General features: G+C 43.8%; 1 long non-coding RNA gene across 1 annotated transcript in view; it reads right to left on the reverse strand.

Moving 5' to 3' along the window:
• Positions 1 to 22,170, reverse strand: part of LOC129010160 (uncharacterized) — a 63,224-nt gene that overhangs the window by 30,534 nt on the left and 10,520 nt on the right. Inside the window, exon 2 of the long non-coding RNA XR_008492936.1 lies at positions 19,559 to 19,669. This is a non-coding gene — a long non-coding RNA (uncharacterized LOC129010160). The remainder of the gene's footprint in view (positions 1 to 19,558; positions 19,670 to 22,170) is intronic.

Here is a 22,170-nt window from a genome sequence, read left to right on the forward strand (position 1 = left end):
GGTAGGCATGGGGTGAAGGGTCTGTAGCTCCTGCGAATTTAAGAATGGGCCAAGGCTCAGGAATCCTGGTTGAAAAGCAAACATTTAAGGGCTAAGCAAGTAGCTTAAAAGCTCACCTGAGTCATTCTAATACCATGAATCCCTTATACAGATGGAGCACTTTACAATGCAGTTTTCCGTCCATTACCCACGGGCGTCATGCCATCATGTGTGGGAGGTTGAGTGGGTTTGCCTTCCACTCTACACACCAGAAAATGAAGCCAGTGGGTGCCAGGTCCAATTTTCAAACCCAAGGCTGCCAGTCCCCTGGAGTTGTTTCCCCTGAGTCTGCAGGGTCCAGCAGTCAGAGCTGCCTGAAGATGTACTGCTGCTGCTGGGGACAGTGGAGAGGCCGTGGCTGCCAAGAGGTCTTCAGCAGGGCTCCTAGTGGCTCCTCTTCTGGTCAGCACCGCCCCTCTTTGGCTCCACAGGTCCACACAGGCCAAACTCTGCAGTTACTTCAGTTACTTCACAGAGCTTTGTCTTCCTAAACAGCCCACAGAACTTCATTTTCCTAAAGAGCCCGCAGATCTTCCTGAAGTGAATTTTATAGTTAAGGCAGCATTGCCTGGGGACTCCTCCCTCCCCTCTTCAGCAGGGGAGCTCTTCTTGGCTTTGGCCTTCTGCTAAAGGGCCAAGCCTGACCATGCAGTGATGGAGCAGGTCCCCTCCCATTCCAGGCTCGCCTTGATGGGAGAGGCTGACCTGTGAACAGGCCTCAAGTTCTGCTTTAAAAAGGCTCAGGGGAGGGAGAGCGAGCGGTGCTCCTTTACCCCAGCTCTGTGGGGTCTCCCGACGCTGACGCACATGGGGCTGGGCTCTGTGAGGACGAGAACAGTGTACATCTGAAATGGGGTAAATTATCAATCCACTGGGACCCCATACATTTTCCAAAATATTTTTGTTTTAAATTACAATAGCAGTGTGTTGATGTTAAGAAAATTTAAAAAATTCAGATTGGCAAAAGAAAATAAATAAAGCCTCAAATTCCACCATTTGGACATAACCAGTTCTAACATTCTGGAGTCTTTTTCCTAAGAAAATAATACACACGTGCACACATGCAAAACCCTGCTGTATCACAAACACATACATTGTATATTCTTCAACATGATTTCTAATGACAAAAAATATGGATTCTGTTGTATGGATGGATTTATGAAACACTTTATTTAATCAGACCATAATTTTGAATATTGAGACTGTCATTGTTTGTTTTTGCAAGCAGGGATGCAGTGGTTAAATCTCTGCATACCATCATCATTATTTCATTGTGATACATTTCAAGTCAAATTGTCATACCCAAAGGATATGCACAATTTTAAAGATTTTGTTGCTTATTGCCAAACTGCTCTGTAAAAAGGTTGAATTATTTTCTACTCCCACCAGTACTGTAGGCGAGTATTGAGTTCTACAGACATTTGCCAACCCTGGGTAGTATTTTTTAATCACTATCAGGTGTGGCGGCTCAATGCCTGTCTGAAGCCAGATGTGGTGGCTCATGCTGGTAATCCCAGCATTTTGGGAAGCTGAAGTTGCAGGATCACTTGAAGTCAGGAGTTGAGACCAGCCTGGGCTACATAGTGAGACCTCATCTCTACAAAAAATTAAAAATTATAATAAATTAAAAATTAGTTGGGCACCATGGCATGTGCTTGTAGTCCCAGTCACTGGAGAGACTGAGGCAGGAGGATTGCTTGACCCAGGAGTTTGAGGCTGTAATGGGCCATAATCATGCCACTACACTCATGTCTGTGCAACAGAGGGAGACCTTGTCTCAAAAAAAAAAAAAAAAAAATCATTACCAGACTAATAGGTGAAACATAGTATCCTGTTGTTATTTTGATTCATATTGTTTTATCAGCAGCAACGTTAAATATTTCTTCTGTTTATTGGCAATGTGTATTTTATTTGTGCTAATTAACTGCCTAGTGCCCTATGCAGTTTACCATGCTGGGCTCATGCTCTGCTTATCACCTGCTGAGAATAATTTTTGGGTCACAGCCACTCTGAGGATTGTTATTTTACTAAGACACTGACTTCTAGGCTGCAAAGCTTCTCTTGGATATATCCCTTGCTAGAACGTGTTTACAAATTTCCTCGTGCACTACTGAGCCTGGGGAAATGGATGGCCTCAAAGTCCAGGAAGTCTGGAGGGACTTTCCATCTGTCCTGTCTTTAGGATTCACAGTCAAATGGGTGAACCTCCACCAGATCCACGATGAGGATATGCAGCTGATATGGGATGGTGAGTCTGGGCCTTGCACCTGGGTTCTGGGTGACACTGGGGGCTGGGGCGAGAGAGAACGGGGGATGAAGACATTTCTTAAGAACATGGTTCATCATTTTATTTTTACCATTATCAATGTCACATAGAAAAGTAGAAAATGGAGAAAAGTAGTTGGAACGAATAAATTATACATTGTCCCACTAGTGAGATAAAAAGACTGCTAATATTTTGGGGATCTCTCCTTCCAGTCCATGAACATTTATAATGTGCTATAGGTGCTTACAGTGCAATGGTGTTCAAGACAGACACATCCCTGCTCTTCATAAACTTGCAGTTTTATTGCACTGAACTCTTCTAACATTAACTTATATTTACAGAAGAAAATGCACAAATATAGTGTCTTTGCAAAAAAGTAGAAATGTGATCAACAAGGGTAAAGTTGCACTTACCCCACTCCACCTCGCTCCTCTGCCCTCCTCCCCTGCCTGTTTGCTCAGAGTCCTGTGTTCTTTGTCTTTGTATACATTCTATAAATACACATATACACATATAATTTTTATTTATTATTAGTATTTCAATAGTTTTGGGGGAACAGGCTGTGTTTGGTTAGATGGATACATTCTTTAGTGGTGATTTCTGAGATTTTGGTGCACTCATCACCCAAGCAGTGTACACTGCATCGAATGTATAGTCTTTTATCCCTCACCACCCTCCCACCCCTTCCCAAGTCTCCAGAGTTCAGTGTATCTTTCTTATGCCTTTGCATCCTCATAGCTTAGCTCCCACTTATAAGTGAGAACATATAATGTTTGGTTTTCCATTCCTGAGTTACTTCACTTAGAATAATGGCCTCCAACTTCATCCAGGTTGCTGCAAATGCCATTATTTTGTTACTTTTTTATGGCTGAGTAGTACTCTATGTTGTGTGTGTGTGTGTGTGTGTATATATATATATACACCACAATTCCTTTACTCACTCATTGGTTGATGGACATTTAGGCTGGTTCCATATTTTTGCAATTGTGAATTGTGCTGCTATAAACACATGTGTGCAAGTGTCTTTTTCATATAATGGCTTCTTTTGGGAAGGCAGATACCCAGTAGTGGGATTGCTGGGTCAAATGGTAATTCTACTTTTAGTTCTCTAAGGAATCTCCATAAGGTTTTCCATCATGGTTGTACTAGTTTACGTTTCCACCGGCAGTGTAAAAGTGTTTCCTTTTCACCGCATCCACACCAACATCTATTGTTTTTTGATTTTTAAACTTTGGACATTCTTGCAGAAGTAAGGTGGTATCTGTGGTTTTGATTTGCATTTCCCTGATAATTAGTGATATTGAGCATCTTCTCACATGTCTGATGGCCATTTGTATATCTTCTTTTGAGAATTGTCTATTCATGTCCTTAACCCTCTTTTTGATGGGATTGTTTTTTTCTTGCTGGTTTGAGTTCCTGGTAGATTCTACATATTAGTTCTTTGTTGGATGCGTAGTTTGCAAATATTTTCTTCCACTCTGTGGGTTGTTTACTCTGCTGATTATTTCTTTTTCTGTGCAGGAGCTTTTTTAGTTCAATTAAGTCTCATCTATTTATATTTGTTTTTGTTGTATTTGCTTTTAAGTTTTCGGTGATGAACGCTTTGCCTAGGCCAATGTCTGGAAGAATTTTTCTGTTAGCTTCTAGAATTTTTATGGTTTCAGGTCTTAGATATAAGTCTTTGATCCATCTTGAGTTGATTTTTGTGTAAGGTGAGAGATGAGGATCCAGTTTCATTCTTCTACATGTGGCTTGCCAATTATCTCAGCACCATTTGTTGGTTAGGGTGTCCTTTCCCCACTTCATGTTGTTGTTTGCTTTGTCGAAGATCAGTTGGCTGTATTTGGCTTTATTTCTGGGTTTTATTCTGTTCCATTGGTCTATGCACCTGTTTTTATACTAGTATCATGCTTTTTTGGTAACTATAACCTTATAGTATAGTTTGATGTTGGGTAATGTGATATTTCCAGATTTGTTGTTTTTGTTTAGTCTTGCTTTGACAATGCAGGCTCTTTTTTTGTTCCATATGAACTTTAGGATTGTTTTTTCTAGTTCTGTGAAGAATGATGCTGGTATTTGGATGGAGAAAATAATTTGGATGGAGCACTAAATTTATAGATTGCTTTTGGAAGTATGGTCATTTTCACAATATTTATTCTACCTATGCATGAGTATGGGATGCATTTCCATTTGTTTGTGTCATCTATGATTTTTTTCAGGGGTGTTTTGTAGTTTGCATTGCAGAGATCTTTCACCTCTTTGATTAGGTATATTCCTAAGTTGTTTTTTTTTAAGCTGTTGTAAAAGGGGTTGAGTTCTTGATTTGACTCTCAGCTTAGTCACTGTTGGTGTATAGCAATGCTACTGATTTGTGTACATTGATCTTGTATTCTGAAACTTTACTGAATTCATTTATCAGATATAGGAGCTTTTTGGATGAGTCTTTAGGGTTTTCTAGGTATACGATCATATCATCAGCAAACAGCAACAGTTTGACTTCCTCTTTACCAATTGGGATGCCCTTTGTTTCATTCTCTTGTCTAATTGCTCTGGCTAGGACTTCCAGTACTATGCTCAATAGAAGTGGTGAAAGTGGGCATCCTTATGTTGCTCCAGTTCTCAAAGGAAACGCTTTCCACTTTTCCCTGTTCAGTATAATGTTGGCTATGGGTCTGTCATAGATGGCTTCTATTACCTTAAGATTTGCCCCTTCCATGCTAATTTTGCTGAGGGTCTTAATAATAAAGAAATGCTGGATTTTTATCAAATGCTTTTTCTGTGTCTATTGAGATGATCCCATGATTTTTGCATTTACTTCTGTTTATGTGGTGTATCACATTTATTAACTCATATATTTTTCGGGGATGGGGAACAGTCTTGCTCTGTCACCCAGTCTGGAGTATAATGGAATGATCTTGGCTCATTGCAACCTCCACCTCCCAGGTTCAAAGGATATTCATACCTCAGCCTCACAAGTAGCAGGGACTGCAGGTGTGTGCCACCATGCCCAACTAATTTATTTGTATTTTTAGTAGAGTCAGGGTTTTGCCATGTTGGCCAGGCTGGTCTCAAACTCCTGGCCTTAAGCGATCCAACCGCCGTGGCTTCCCAATGTGCTAGGATTACAGGTGTGAGCCACTGTGGCCGGCCTGACTTGTGTACGTTAAACCAACCCTGAATCCCTGGTATGGAGCCCACTTGATCATGGTGTATTATCTTTTTGATATGCTGTTGAATTTGGTTAGCTAGTATTTTGTTTAGGATTTTTGCACTGATGTTCATAAGTGATATTTATAAATATGTGTATGAAAAGTTTCAGACATTTGTTTATTTCCCACTGAACTGCTGGTTCCAACAGATCTACTGCATTCCCAGTAGTGTTCCGTGGTATTGATATTCTGGAGTTTATAAATCATTTCCCATGTAGATGAACATTGAAGTTGTTCCCAGGATGTTACTATTCAAGCAATACTAGCATGAACTTTTTTTTTTATTGTTATATTAAATTCTGGGGTACATGTGCAGGATGTGTAGGTTTGTTAAATAGGTAAATGTGTGCCATGGTGGTTTGCTGCACCTATCAACACATCACCTAGGTATTAAGCCCAGCATGCATTAGTTATTTTTCCTGATGCTTTTCCTCCCACTGTCCCCAGAACGTTTTTAAATATGCCTCCTTATACACAATTGTGAAGGTTTCTCTGGGCTAGGTACCAAAAAGTAGACTTTTATCATGCATTCTAAACTTTGAACAGAGTGTGAAGTAAAACCACATTATAACCTTCTGTCCTGTCTTGACATTCATTCTAATCACTGTCCTTCCCAATTACAGGCTTTTGATGGCCAATATTTTAGTTCTATCTAGCCCAGAAATTAGAGGCTGTATTAGTTCGTTCTCACACAGCTATGAAGAGACTGGGCAATTTATTAAGGAAAGAGGTTTAATTGACTCACAGTTCTGCATGGCTGGGGAGGCAGGAAACTTACAATCATGATGGAAGGTGAAGAGGAAGCAAGGCACCTTCTTCGCAAGGCAGCAGGTGGAAGAATTGCTAGCAAGAGCAGGGAAAATCTCCCGTATAAAACCATGAGACCTCGTGAGAACTCACTATCATGAGAACAGCATGGAGGAAACTGCCCCCATGATCCAATTACCTCCACCTGATCTTGCCCTTGACACCTGGCATTAGGGGGATTACAATTCAAGATGAGAGTTTGGGTGGGGACACAGCCAAACCATTATCAGAGGCTATGACTGCTATCATTTTATACAAACTGTTTAGATTTACATACATTCTTACATTTCTTTTTCATGTCTGACCTTCCTTTGGGGTCCATCCACTTCTCTTCATTGCAGAGTCAGCTTTTAAAATGTCTTTAGTGCTCTTAAGTGTGCTCCCTTAGTTTTTGTTTGAAATGTTATTTACTGTCATTCTTGAAAGACCACTATACTGGTGACTCAATTCTAGAGTGACAATTGTTTTCCCTTGGCACTTTGAAGATATTATATAGTATAGTTTTCTGGCTTTCTTTGTTGGTGTGAAGAAGCCTGGGGTCATTCTAATTTTTGTTCCTTTGTAGGTGATCTTTTTTCTCTAGGTGGTTTAAGATTTTTTTTTTCATTTATTTATTCACTTTTATTTTAAGTTCACTGGTACATGTGCAAGCTTGTTATATAGGTAAACATGTGCCATGGGGGTTGGTTGTACTGATTACTTCATCACCCAGGTATTAAGCTCAGTACTCAATAGTTATTCTTCCTAGTCCTCTTTCTCCTTCCACCCTCCACCGTTTGATAGGCCCCAGTATGTGTTGTTCCCCTCTATGTGTCCATGTGTTCTCATCATTTAGCTCCCACTTATAAGTGAGATCAAGCAGTATTTGGTTTTCTGTTCCCGTGTTAGTTTGCTAAATATAAGTGACACTAGTTCCATCCATGTCCCTGAAAAATACATGATCTTGTTTTTTTTTTTTTATGGCTGCAAAGATTTTCAGTTGTGTTTTCAGTGCTCTACAGAAGTATAGGGAATTGTGCCACAAACTCTCATGTGCCCATTCCCCAGCCACAGCAACTCACGCCACCCGTGTTTTTCTGTCTCCTTACTTACACTGTCTCCCTGCCAGGATTATTGTGAATCAGATCCCAGACTTCTTATTGTTTCATCTATAACTATTTTGGTGCATATTTCTAAAATCATATTCTTTTAAAATTGAAACATTTTTAAAAATTGTAGTGGACAAATTATAGAGTAAAGTTCAAGCTAGGCACAAATTTCTAAGATAAAAGAGATCCCAAGATTGTGTAGAATAGAGAGGCCCTGAGCAATTCATCCAGACACCAGAGATTGCCAGTTCACTCTCATTTACCCATCCTGACATCCAACCCTACCCATTTCAGAGGCTAAGCCATTTGTCCGAGGTCACATAGAGAATGACTGGGAGAATCAGTAGAATTCCAATTCAGGGCTCTTCCCACAGCCCGTGTTCCCTACATTGTTCTTGAATCTTCCCAAAGTCCTGAGAAAGAAAAGAGGTAGGGAGTGGGAGTTGTGGCTATGGAGAAAGAGGAGTTGATATTTCCAACGTATATCAGAAGCAAACTTGAACTCACCTTTCACAGCCTTCCTTAGCACCAACAGCCAAACACCAATACCGGTGTTTTATACAGAATGCACTTCTGCCGACTCCCACCCTTTCTGTTTACACAAATTTGTTTCTTAATTATTGAAAACCTCCTGTGTGCCAGGTGACTCTCTAAGCCCTGGGGATGCTGCACTGAATTAAGCTGATGTCCCTGGCTTCATGCAACTTACATTCTAGCCAAGGAGAGGGAGCAAGCCCTCAACAAGGGCATACATGTCAGGGAAGCACCATGGAAAAAATAAAGCAAGGGCAGGGGCTGAGCAGTGTATGAGGGTGAGGTGACAGAGATGTCCTCTCCAATAAGGAGGTATTTCACCAGAGACCCGTGTTAAACTAAAGGAAGCAAGAAGGTCAGAATTTACCTTAAACAGAGTTGATTTAAGCACAAACGTTGAGGACAGGCCTGTGTGGGAAGCCCAGATTCCATAGAATGGAAGTCTGTATTCCAAAGTGAAGTTTGGGATCCTTTATACAGAGGAAGCTCGGGAAAGCCTAGCAGAATTTCAACATCTTTCTATGTAAGGTTTAATGCATCATTTAAATGATCTAATTAGTCCAGGTGGTCTTTTTCTTTGGGGAAAGGTAGATTTAACATTCCTCACTGAAGATTTAACAGTCTTGACATCTCGGGTGTCACCTGGTCTTAGTAAGGTATACGACAATAAAGGAGTCAGTTAACCTATAACAAAGATCTGGGTTTGGTAGTGGGGAAGGCCTGGTCTCTGGTCTCTCCTAGTCATTCACAGAAGAGGAACAATGGGGAAGAGAGTTCTTCTTTAATCTGAGAAGCAGAATTGGAAACTGGTGGTGTGACTCAGTCTTGGGGCTTAATATCCTTCTGGGTGTAATAAACTTGGAGGGTCCTGAAACGGTATTTTCTTTGACACCTTGAAGGAAGGGAGAAAGGGAGCTCTATGGCTCTCTAAGGGAAGAGTCCTGGGCATGTTCAAGGATCAAGAAGCCAGTATGATGATCATGGAGGGAGCAGAAGGAAGAGCAGGAGATGAGATGAGAGAAGAGTAGTGGGGCCAGAATCCTCTTGGGTCTTCTAGGCACAGTCAAGATTGAGGGTTTTACTTTGAGTGGGATGGGAGCTCCCTGAAGCACAGTTTTTAACTCCTGTAAGCAGGAAGAGGGAGGTGAACAGTGCTTGTGATAGGGTATGAGCATAGTCAGTTCATTCTAGGACCAAGCAGAAATGGGTTATAAATTATTTGTTCCTGTTTTCCATGTGACAATTTCCTTCCTTTGATGCAGAGACAAAACAGAAAGAATGTTTGCTTTTGTAGATCATCTTCAGAGTCCTTCTGTGCTTAAGGATGTGTATGCACATTGGAATGTCCCAACATGAGTGTCCAGGGTGCTGTTGTTGCCTTTTTTGTTGCAAACTCTCATCCTTGAGGTGTTTGCCTTCTGATTTGAACCTAATCAGGGTATTGAATAGTGTGGCTGCTAAGAGATCATATTTTGCATAAGCTGCTTTTGAGAGAATGGTGAATGATTGATTCCTCAGAGAAAATGCCTGGCAGACCTCTGCAGATGGAGAAGTCCTTATTTCCTGTATGTGTTATTCCCAGTTCTTTGTCTAGAGAGTCAAGTATTGAACTAAACGATATTTCAGGGTCCTCTCTCTCCTCCAAGTCAGTGGTGAAATGGAAAAGCAGGGGCTCCAGAACCAGCCAGATCAGTTTCTATACCAGCTCTATGAGTCAGGACCCTGCGGACTTGGGCACGTGACTTCATCTCTAGGCCTTTCTTCATCTATGTCATAAGGGTAACAGTGCTGATCTTGAACACCATTGTCATTATTGAATAAAAATGCACATAATGTGCTTAGCTTTGCTGGGCACATAGATGTCCCACAAGACAATTTCATTGCCTTGATTCGGGTGTCTAGGTGTGGGCAGGGGATGATATGGAGGGTGGCAGGTAGGGAGTGTCCTTATAGCTGTAGTCAGGGAAAACTGAAATAGTCAGTTGCTTCTCCGAGAGCAGCCGTGCCACCTCTGAAGCACCAGTAACTGGCAGGGCTGTCTGTTCCCTTTGGGCTGCAATCTGGCTTCAATTCTGACCCTGTCATTGTGTGCTTCTGAAGCCTTCTCCCCTTGTTTTGACACCTGAAGTCCCCCCTGTATATCCTAGACTTCTCAGTCTACCAGAGCATTCACCTTACTTTCTTCATCCCACCCTGCCTTTGAGAATGATGCCTAAGTCCCCTAGATGGGAAGAAGTCTTCCCCAGAAAGGTAATCTAGCAGCACTTATACCCATGTTTAATGTCCCAGAAACCTTGTGTTCAAGTAATGCTTTCTCAAGGGTCTTATGTCTTTTCTGTTAGAGCTTCAGCCCCGTTCTTGTGTTCTGTTCTAAGTGAATGAAACGAACATGATGCTGTAGACACTGATGGGTTTGAAGGCCTAAAACGAACAAGTTTTGTTGAGCGAAGATTCTTTCTTGTCTTTATCCTTTTCATGCTAAGGAATTTCCTGTCTCCATTTCTTCTGTTCCCATCCTACTCTACACCCTCACGATTCCCTAAAGGGACCATTTTAACAGCCTCCCAACACCCTCTTCCTCTTCTCTATACGATTCTGCTCTTAGCAGCTAGATTCTCTTTAGAACATGCATGCTGGACCACGCCACTCCTTGCTTTAAACCGCTCAGCAGCTCCCTACTGCCCTTAGGGTCTCAGTCTGCTCCCATATTCTCACTCACCAGACTCAAAATGTCCTGGCCTCTGAGGCCTCTCACCCTTAGCCTACACCGCTTCCTGCCCCTCTGGGAACTGCAGTCACACTGATACTTTCTATGACACAAAGAGACCCCCCCACACACCATGCAGAAGTCTTCTGCCCTTGCCCTGTGTGTTCGTAGGCTGGCTCTCAACTTCGGGTCTGAGCTGGAGCATCACCTTCTCAGAGACGCATCCCCTGACAGGCCTGTCTAAGGGCTCCTCCCCATTCAGTCTCAGCATTCCCCTCAACTTCCTCCCTTTTACTTAATTTGCATTTAACTGCTGATTTGTCTTTCCCCCACTAGAATGTTAACTTCTTGAGGGTGGGAATCTTTCTTGTCCTCCCCTGGATCCCCAGCTCCTAGCACAGTACCTGGTGATAGTAAGTCCTCAATACATAGTTGCTGAATGAATTTATGATTACTTTTTATAACAGTGAAAGATTGCAAAGAATCTAACTATTCAGAAATAGGGGATTCACCAAAAAAATTATTATAGAATTAGTCAGATGTGGTGGCTAACACCTACAGTCCCAATGACTCAGGAGGCTGAGGTAGGAGGATTGCCTGAGCCCAGAAGGTTGAGGCTGCAGTGAGATATGACCACGCCATTACACTTTAGCCTGGGTGACTGGTTGAGGCCCTGTTTTTTTTTAAAAAAAGTTATGGTAGAATCATGTGATTGCCTGTTATGCTGTATAGAGGAATATATTATGGAATGAAAAAAATTGCTAGTCCCATTTTGTGAAAAAAAAAAAAAAAAGACTATCAACATTAGGTTTTTTTTTGTTGTTGTTGTTGTTGTTTTTTTTTGGTGGTTGTTATAAAAAAGACTGCAAGGACAGATACCAAATATTAGCAGTGTTATCTCTGGGGTGAGAGATTTTTCTTCTTTTCCTTAAGAAAAATTGTGTATTAAATATTTCCTACAGTGAAACAAGTATTGCTTTTATAGTGGAAACATGATTCTAACCAGAGCTGTGCAACCCTGACCTGGCATGGGGTGGGAAGAAGGGGGTTAGGGAGGCAGTGCTTAGGGTCCAGAGTCTGAGTTGGCCTCATTCTGGTTTCAGCTCTGGAAGGAGTGAAGAATGAGTCCCCAGATCTCATCCAGTCCCTCATGGATGACATACTGAGGGCTCAGGAAGATGCCCCCTTGCAACCTGCCTCAGCTTCCAGGCTGAGTCGCCTGAGCAGCTTCTTTCAGAAAGCCTCTTGTGCCACACGCACACTCAGGAAGAAGTACATCTTCAATTGAACAAGAAATAATATGAATAAAAAATAAATGTGAAGAATAAAAAATGCACTGCCACACTGGTGGGGCAGGAGGGTGAAAGTCGTGCCCCTCACAATAGGTCATGTCTATAAAAGGACAACCGAGGCCAGCACCAAAGTTCACCTGCAGAAGGCGGGTCTGTCTCAACACCAGCTGCCAGTCACTGTGAACCTTTAGAATTGGGGCTGTAGCTTCTTCCAGTTGTTTGCCCAGTTGTCAGTGAGACCACTCCACAGCAGATGGGGGAGCTGTGTTTCAGGAAAGTCCCAGCCACTAGGACAAGCTGCACTCCAGGCAGATGTTTCTGTTCTTGTGCAAAGAACAGCGCAATCCATTCAAGTTCACAGGGGCAGGCGGCACTTGAAAATGTCAGGGTCAACTTGCAGGGCAGAAGTTAGCAGGGATGTCTTCCTGGGGGAGTGGGAGAGCCCAGCAGAGTTTAGGAGGAGGGAGGGGCGATATCGGGGCAATCCTCTGAGTCTCTCTTTCCTTCTCAGGAACTGTCCAGGAAGACCCTGCAGTCTCTCTGCAGGCTCATGGGAGCACCCAGAACTGAAGCAACATATAGATCCAGGCCACTCTAAGCTGTGCCTGCATTTTCACAGGGCACATTCTTGTGTGTGTGTGTTTGGTGCGTGTGTGTCTGTGTGTGTGTTCTCTTCTTAATAAAGCCAGCAATCATTGGACTAGGTAGGGCCCACTCTAATCCACTGAGCTCCCCTTACCTTGGTAACATCTGCAAAGACCCTATTTTCAAACAAGGTCACATTCCGGGTTCTGAGTGGACATGAATTTTTTTAACCCAGTACATGTGGGAACAGAGCAGTCAAGGGTAGAAGAGATCAACCTGAGGACGAGGTTTGGATGCAGTTTTGAGAGAAGGGTGATCAGAGCTAGGGTCTAAGAAACATTGGTCTGCTCCCTTGGAGGAGAAGTTTCCCTTTTTCCTTCTGCCCTTTAGCCAGTGCTGCGGCCACTTCCTCTCTCATAGCTGGCATTTAAAAGTCAAATGGATGCCACAACCTTCTAATGCATCTAGATATGCAGCTAAAATATTCCAAAAATTCCAGCAAGGTCAAAATAATGTCAGGCCTAGATTTGCCACCAGTGCCCTCTTCTGGGCAGCTTTATTTTATAGTAGTGTCACGAAACACTTGTTTGTCAATATATGTATTTGTGCACTAAGTATCACCAGAAAATATATTTATGTCTGTTGGTTACAGCCTAAAAAGTTTAAGAAACCATGTTTAGATGTTTTTCCGGTCAGGAAAGGCCAAACTAAAAAGGGCTGTGTGTGTGTGTGTGTGTGTGTGTGTGTGAGAAAAAGAGAGATGGGGGCCCCCATTCCACTAAGAAGATGACAGAGGCTGTGCAGGTTTTTAATCTGTGATCTGCCCTCTTCCTACAAATCATGCCCAGAGGAGGGATCTTGAGGACCTGCCCCTGCCTCCCCAGACCCATCTCCATACCCAGGCCATCCTGGACAGAGGACAGCAGAGCTCACATCTCTGTGGAGAGCAGACTGGGCTCACTGCAGGCCTCTGTGTCATTGTTCATCTTCACTTCATAGGTCTTATTCTGACACCTCTCCTGACACACCATGGCTATCTGGCTGTCCTGGGAAAAGCACTTACAACATTCAAGATAGAAAAAATCATCAGGAGCTGCCAACCCTCCTCCCCTTCCCTCAGCAAGTAAGGCATCACGCATGCACATATGCACACATGCACAAACACATGAACGTGTGTACACACACACAGGCACACACACACGAACATGCATGCAATTTCTGTGGCCTCATTTTCTTGTGATGGCTGATGAAGCCATGGCGCCATGGAAGTGTTAAGATAAGGGAGAGGGCTCCATGTGGGAGAATGTCTGGTGTGGATCCAAGGAGATCTGAGTCCTGACTCCAATTCACTTACCCTCTGGCCCAAGTCACTTAGCCCACCCCATGCCTCAGTTTCTCTTTCTATGAAATAGGAGTGACATATGCCCTGCCTGACTCAGAGGCCTGTTGTGAGTTACAAATAAAGCAACAGATAAGACGGCGCTTTGAGACTGGGAAGAGTCAGCTTTGACCTAAGGGTCCTGGGCTGTGCCATAAAGGGCAGGGTGGGCCTGTGAGGAGGCCCACCTGTGAGGGCCTGCCCTCCCACCCCCAGCTGCAATAGCTGGGTCTTTGAGCATTAGTTTGGCACAGCTGAGACGTCTGTGGCATCCTATTTTGATAGTGCCCTTGATTCTGACATCAGCTCCCTGGAGTAAAGGCACAGAGAAGAAACCTCACCTAGGAGGGTTTGCTCTCCCAAGCAGAGGGCAGTGAGCCGGAGTCCCTACTGAGCCTGAATCCTTCCTGAACTCCAGACCTGCCTGTACCAGAACATGTCTTTCCCTATGGGGACAGGGTCCTCTGCTCACTGGGTCCTGTCTTCTTCAGCTCTGAGCCATGAGCTCTTCCTTTTCCTGTTTGTGCTCAGCTCAGTGCCTCTCTCCATCTTTATCCTCAGACCCCAGAAGGCATCAAGGGAAGATCCCAGTCCATCTTCTTGGAGCTGAGAGCTGGATCAGTGCCCCTGGCTTTGAGGCAGGGTAGGGGTAGTTCTCTCCCGGGGAGGCCTGCAGATCGCCACCCGCCCCGCAGTGGGAAGGAAAGATGACAGGTGGGAGCTCCAGGTGGATTGGGAGGGGAGGGAGATGGCGTGGGCTTTGGCAAGGCATGGGGGGATAAGTTTGAGATGCAGAGTGGCAGCAGGCAGGCAACAGCATTTCTGGGGACCACCAGGCACAGGACGTGCTGGCCTGTCCTCAGGACAAGCAGTGCCAGGGCCTGAGCTCCCCTTAGCCTTGAGGACGAGGCCCGGGAACTGGAATGTGGGCTATGCTTTTCTTCACCAAACTGAAGCTTGGCACCCTGAGTGCTGTTTGTACCAACTGCAGTAGGCAGACAGGGAACCAACACTTCCTGAGCACTGACTGTGTGCTGTGCACTGTGCTGGGTGCTTTCTGTTTGTTTGTTTCATGGAGAGACGTATCTCTGGGGAGAGGGAAATCCCCTGAGAATCCCCCCTCTCCTCTAAAGCCCCCGCCAACCCAGGTTCTCTAAAAATCCCTCTCCCCTTATGTCACAGAGAATAAAGCTTCACAGGAAAACGCCCTTAGAAAGGGGGATTTAATTCACTCTGAGATGCTAAAGATGGCCATGGAGACCTCCTTAAGCAGAGGCTTTCAGGAGACCAACACGGAAGAAGGCAGTGCAGGGACCCAGTGTGTCCTCAACTTTGGCTAAATAAACCTGTAATCGATTGAGACATGTCGCAGTCACTTTTTGGTTAACAAGGTCAACGGAGGCACAAGCACCAAAGTCCACCTGAAGAAGTTGGGTCTATCTACGAACCACTTGTGAGTCACTGTGAATATTTAGAACTGGGGGCTAAAGCTTATTCCAGTTATCTGTCTGGATGTCAGTAAGGCCACTCCATAGTAGATTCTCCCACCTTTGGTTTAATGGGATGGACAACTTTGGATTAGGACTAACAAGGTAGATTTGATCTTGGAAGATACCTTAGGCTTCTTGTCTCTTATCTCCCTAGGAAACTGTTGGCTGTCAATATCTACACTAGGGGTAAGCCCAAGTGACAGAACAGTTCTGGAAGCATCTCCTTGAGTTTTCAGGAAAGGTTTCACTGACACAAGAAGAGAGTAGGGTGGCAAAGCAGCATCGGGTTTGGTTTTCAATTCCCTTTTCCATCTCCACACGTGCTGGGTGAAATTCACAGGGTCGCCACACTCCCTTGGGTATATTTGGATTATGGATGACAGCATAAGAAGGTGGGCTGTGGGTTACATACAGTGGAGTGCTGCTGACTACAGCCCTCATCATGTAAGAAAGCACATCAGATTGCCGTAGAGCAACTTATGCTATTGTTGGAATAACTGAAGTTCATTCTAATTTAGTTTTTAAAATCATTCTGAAACTTTGTTCCCTCTACCACATAGTAGTTGAAGGGAACTCCGTTTTCCCTTTATCTGTCCTAACCAAGAAACAGAGCGTGCCTCAACTGTTCTGTGACCCCATCAGCTGCACAATTTGCCCTGCAGGCTGGAACCCAAGGTTAGGCTTTGAACATTCCCAGATACCTACAAAGGTGTTTAGGTTGTTGCCCCAAACACTGAGAGGAACTGGCCAGGCCCTGAGCCAAATGCCTTAATCTCTCATCAACTCCATTCACTGATCCTCGTGCTGCACACCTCACTAGGTAGAGCACCTCTTTCCCTAACTGCCTATCTGGAGGAAATGGTGAAACCTAGTTTCTACCTAAGTTCTCGTAATAAATGCTTTGAACTGATCACCCTGGCATCTAGTGCTTCTTTCTTTGGGATTCCAACTGGTCCCATCTTGGGATGGTTTGGGGTACTCCCTTGTGGGAACTCCCCTGATGCCAGCAGTGGCACCCCAGATGCCACTGCTGGGGTGACTCCAGCTGTGAATTCACTGGAAAAGAACACAGGTATTCCTGACTAGTTCTTTATGCTCCTTCAAAGGTCAGAGCTCAATTGCCTTGCACCTGATTTCTCATCTACAAAATGGTATTTATAACACCTCTGTGGAACTGTCCTCCAATACCCTTCTTCCTTTTTAAAAAGCCATGCATTCAGCTGTCTAGAATGGAGAATATGTTTTCCACCCTCCCTTGCAGCTAGGTGTGGCCACGTAACTAAGTTCTGACCAAGCAGTGGAAGGCAGAGTCCCATATGGCACTTTCAAGAAGTATTCTTAAAGAGCAAGGGCACATGCATTTATATCCTGCCTGTCTTCTTCACAACTAGAATGAAACACAATGCCTGGGGCTAAACAGTGATCTTAAACCATCAGGAGGAAGTGATATATTAAAAGGCGGAAGAGCCAAAAGATAGAAAGAACCTAGATCACTTATGCTAGCAGAGCCATTCATCATTTTGCACAGTTTACCTTCAGACTTTGTTCATAAGGGGGCAAGGGAGTGTGAGTTTTCTATCACAGGCAAACCCAATCCTGAGGGATTGACTTAATCTACCAACATTGCTGTGAGGATTTAAGGAGATAATATAAAATCCTTAGCAGTTTTTCTGGCATGAAGTCAGAGGGCAACTTTTTTTTTTCTCAAAAGTAATGAAATATTAAGGCTATTGAAACTTGGTTCTGAGAACACCGAAAGATATGGAAAGACCATAGAACCTGTTTCCACATTGGCCAGAATGGACTGACATTACATCTTTGAAGTTGGTCATAATCAGAATGTTTTTCACTGCTTCTAAATTGTATGCACTATTGGATAAAACTGGAACAGTACATGGCTGGGTGCAGTGGCTCATGCCTGTAATCCCAGCACTCTGGGAGGCCGAGGCGGGCGGATCGTGAGGTCAGGAGATCGAGACCATCCTGGCTAACACGGTGAAACCCCGTTTCTACTAAAACTACAAAAAAAAATGAGCCAGGTATGGTGGCGGGTGCCTGTAGTCCCAGCTACTCAGGAGGCTGAGGCAAAAGAATGGCGTGAACCCGGGAGGCAGAGCTTGCAGTGAGCAGAGATCACGCCACTGCACTCCAACCTGGGTGACAGAGAGAGACTCTGTCTCAAAAAAAAAAAAAAAAAAAAAAAACTGTAGCAGTACTGACTCTATGTTAGAGAAAAGCTTGTTTGCTTGAACACAGTTACTGCGTTTCCTGAGACTGTAGATTATTCATTAAAAACAGCCTCAGAAATACAGGACCTTCAGCAGACATAAAAGAAAAAACACTGACAAACAACTCTGGGAATGGGCTGAGTGGCTTGATAAGAATAGCCTGATGGTACCTGCAGAAAGTCATACAACATTGACCAAGAAAACAGTGATTGCCTGCCTGCCTGCCTGAGACTTCACACATGTCATAAGAATGCTCTGATCAGCCAGGTACAGTGGTTTAGACTGGTATTCCTAGCACTTCAGGAAGCTGAGGTAGGAGGATTGCTTGAGGCCAGGAGGATGAAACCAGCCTGTGCAAAAAAGTGAGACCCTGCCTCTACACAAACAAAAATAATAATAATAATTAATAATAATAATAGCTAGGTATGGTGGTGCATGCCTGTCATCTTATCTACTCAGGAGGATCACTTGAGTCCAGGAGGTCAAGGCTGCACTGAGCCAAGATAACATCACTGCACTCCAGCCTGGGTGACAAAGTGAGACCCTGTGTCCAAAAAGAGAGAGAGAAAAAAAAAGCTAAGGCTATTTTCAGGTTAGGTCAGGCTTAGTAACAAAAAGTTTTTGTGAAATGCTTCGATCATTGTTTGCCCTGCTCCTAATTTCCCTTAAAACCTCCCGGATCAGAGAGGTGGTCTTTCAAGATGAGTTCACAGCCTCCCTCGAGTTTTTGGCTTCCTGAATATAGCTAACTTTCCCTTTCACCAACATTCATCTCTAGACTTTTGGCTTTCAAGCAACAAGTGGCCTAGATCTGGGTTTGGTTACAAATTTCGGCAAGCCCAGCCAGAAGCCGTGTGCTCTGGGCTGTTTGCACCCTGTCAGCTCCCAACAGACAAAGCAATTGGTCACAGCTTCCTACCAGGACTAACTCATCCATATTGTTGGGAGGACTTCTTGGTTCCCAAGAGGTGGAGCAATTGATGGCGGCAGCAGGTCAGGGCTAACTCACTCACATTACCAGAGGTTAGCGGCAAATGCTCCGCGGCACTGGCTACTCATGGCAGAAGGGAACTGCAGAGACAGTCCCAAAGTCTGCCAAAGATAGGCTGCCAAAACTCTTTCTACTTCAGGGAAACTTCCTCCTTTCCCCCATTCAGTGCTGACTGCCTACTTTCACTTTTAGTTGGTGAAAGGAACTAGCTTTTCTTTTTTTCTTTTTTTTTTTGAGATGGAGTCTCGCTCTGTCACCCAAGCTGGAGTGCAGTGGCACGATCTTGGCTCACTGCAAGTTCTGCCTCCTGGGTTCACACCATTCTCCTGCCTCAGCCTCCCGAGTAGCTGGGACTACAGGTGCCCACCACCACGCCTGGCTAATTTTTGTATTTTGTATTTTTAGTAGAGACAGGGTTTCACCTTGTTAGCCAGGATGGTCTCGATCTCCTGACCTCGTGATCTGCCCACCTTGACCTCCCAAAGTGCTGGGAAACTAGCTTTTTGGATGAGCTGATGAACTCTACAACCAGGTAAGTTTACTGGGGTGCAAAGTAGTAGTCTACTTTCTTTACCATTTGGGCCTTTGGACCATTTGTGGTACCACCAGTAGAAGTAATGACTCATAGTGACTCCATACCAGTCTCTTCCTTTGTGAAAGCCTGGGTTGGAAAAGTGCTTCATTTATTTTGGTTGTGTTTTGTTTGTGTCCACCATGGGAGGTTTTTTTCATCAATCCCCTCTCAGAGCCCGCTGTGGTTCATATTGGCTGACTGGTCAGCCTACAGTGATAACCCTATGACAAAAAAGATAATCTACTGCAATAAGGTGTGGCCAATGTACGTGACACATGAGGAAGATAGGTGGCCATTACATGGTTCTTTGAATTTAATGTTATGCAGCTTGAACATTTCTATCTGAGATCAGGAAATTGGGACTGCATACCTTGTATTCAAGCTTTTATGTTGGTACATAATAAGCATGCTTCCCAGAAAGGTTGCTGGCTGATGGTGCAAACAGGACCAAATCAGGTAAAATCTCCTCACTCTCCATCACCTGAGGAGGAAGAGAAGGAGATAGGATAATCTTGTCAACTATAAACCCTCCACAGGCAAATGATGCTGAGGCTTTGCAGGTGCCTGTCCCATTGCAGCCTGCTCTGGCGCCTGTGCAGCCTCCCATGGAGGCCCCAGCTGCAGTACCAGCACAGTATCCTGAGTTGCCCCATCTCTGCCCCCTCCACCAGAGGATTATCCAGATAATCCAGACTTACAGGGTGCGGTGGCCCCTCCTCATTTTAAAGGTAGCCAAGAAATAGGCTCCCCTTTTAAGACCTGACAAGGCAACTAAATTTGACCAGAGCATACACCCTCATGGTGCAGAACAATTTCTGTCATGCAAATTCCCCGCTGGAGGATTAAATGCACAGGGCCATACTCCTGGGCTATTTTGGTTATTCACCATTTTCTATCTTTGACTAAGTAAATTGAACAAAATTCAAGTCCATCCTATAGAGATGATCCATAGGAGATGACTGAAATATTCACCAGTATTTTTTCTACTCATCATTCCACAATAGCAGGTGTACAAGCATTATTAAATTTTATGATGAAAGGGGGTTATTTTTAGACAAGACTAATGATGGAGCCAGAAGGCTATACCAGGAAGACCCTGCTGGGTCCTCCAACACCCCAGAGGCAATTCCTTAGTGAAACTCAAATGAAATCTTAATAATGAGGTTATATCTTGACTGTAGGATTACTCCTAAGAAAGGGAGTACCTAAGCAGCAAAGCCTCAATAAAAAACATCCATGACCTCTGGTAGGAGGCCAATGAAAACCCAGCCGCTTGGTTGGAACAAGTGTATCAGGCTCACAGAAAACATTCAGATATTGATCCAGAGGCTCTGGAACATGTTTGGGTCATAAATATAACTTTCATCAGCCAAAGTGCTTCTGACATTAACAGAAAATTAGAAAAGTAGGAAGGGACTGTTGGAATGAACCCTTCCCAGTTTACTGATATTGCTTACAAAGACTTCAATGCTAGAGAAACAAGAAAAGCTAGACAGGAAACCATTTTTTTGGAGACTGTTCAAAAAGGTATAAGGATGAGGGGTGAAATAGAAAAGAATCCCTAGACAAGGACCAGTGTGCCTACAGTGGGGGAATCTGGACATGAGAAGTATGCCTCCCTCAGCTACAGAGAAAAGATGGTAATAAAAAAGACAAGGGAGAGGAAAAGGGAAATATACGCCAAAGAAGGAGATGGTGGAGCAGGATTGTGACTCTGATGAAGACTGATGGGGTACAGGGACTCCACTTGATTTAACAGAGCAACAATAATTTCCCTACAGGAGCCCTGGGTACAAGCGACAGTGGGGAACAAAATGACTGCTTATTGGTTGATACTGTAGCAATGTTTCCAGCCAAGGCTGGAGTCACTGGGAAGTTACAACAGACTCTTTCTTAAGCCCTAAGAATATAAATTGAGGGATATAAGATTGAGGTATTGCTTTCTGTATATGCCAGATTGCCCTATTCCATTGTTGGGCCAAGATTTGTTATGTAAATTAACTGCCCAAGTCACTTTTGCTCCTGAGAAACAACATCTAAGAATCCATCTAAGAATCATCCAAACATGTCCTATGCCTACAGGCACTGGTGATTCAGCCAGAGAAAAGAACTCAAGAACCATTCCTGCTGGAAGTCTACAACAGAGGGAGTAGCACTGTTTGGGAAGACAGGGAACCTGAACTAGCAGTCAAAGCTCAGCCTGTGCACATTGAATTTAAAAAAGCATTAATTCCACATAAAAACAACACTGCTTAAAAGGTAAAGAATTAGAAGTCATACAGGGGGATTACACAGGTTTCTAAAGCACAGACTTATTCAATCATGACAGTCTCAATACAGTACCACTATCTTGCCAGTGAAGAAACCAAACTCCAATTAGTATCAATTTGTGCAAATTTGAGAGCTATTAATGACATTGTTCACGATACCCACCCAATCGTGGCTAACCCATATACCCCACTTACAGCTACCCCGGGGGATTATGGCTGGTTCTCAGCATAGGAATTAAAGGATGCTTTTGTTCAGTGTCTACTAATTGAGGAGAAAGCCCAGTTGTTTTTGCACTTGAATGGCAAGATCTGGAGACTAGGGCAAACTTCCAAAACTGCTAGACTGTACTGCCCCAAATATTTAAGTATTCCTTTACCATTTTTGAAAAAATCTTACTAAAAGATTTGAGAAGCTTGCAATTAAACAGGGGAATACTATTACAATGCATGGATAATTTACTCATTGCTAGCCCCACTTACGAAGACTGTTTATACCAGTTTTTGTTTGATTGTTTTGAAACAAGGTCTCACTCTGCCACCCATGCTAGAGGTGCAGTGGTGTGATCACGGGTCACTGCAGCCTTGCCCTCCTAGGCTCAAGCGAGCTTCCCACCTTAGCCTCCCAAGTAGCTGGGACTGCATGTGTGTGCCACTGCACATGGCTAATTTTTAAAATTTATTTGTTGTAGAGATGGGGTCTCACAGTGTTGTC

The sequence above is a fragment of the Pongo pygmaeus genome, chromosome 10 (assembly GCF_028885625.2).
Source record: "Pongo pygmaeus isolate AG05252 chromosome 10, NHGRI_mPonPyg2-v2.0_pri, whole genome shotgun sequence".
In the NCBI taxonomy this organism is placed as follows: domain Eukaryota; kingdom Metazoa; phylum Chordata; class Mammalia; order Primates; family Hominidae; genus Pongo; species Pongo pygmaeus.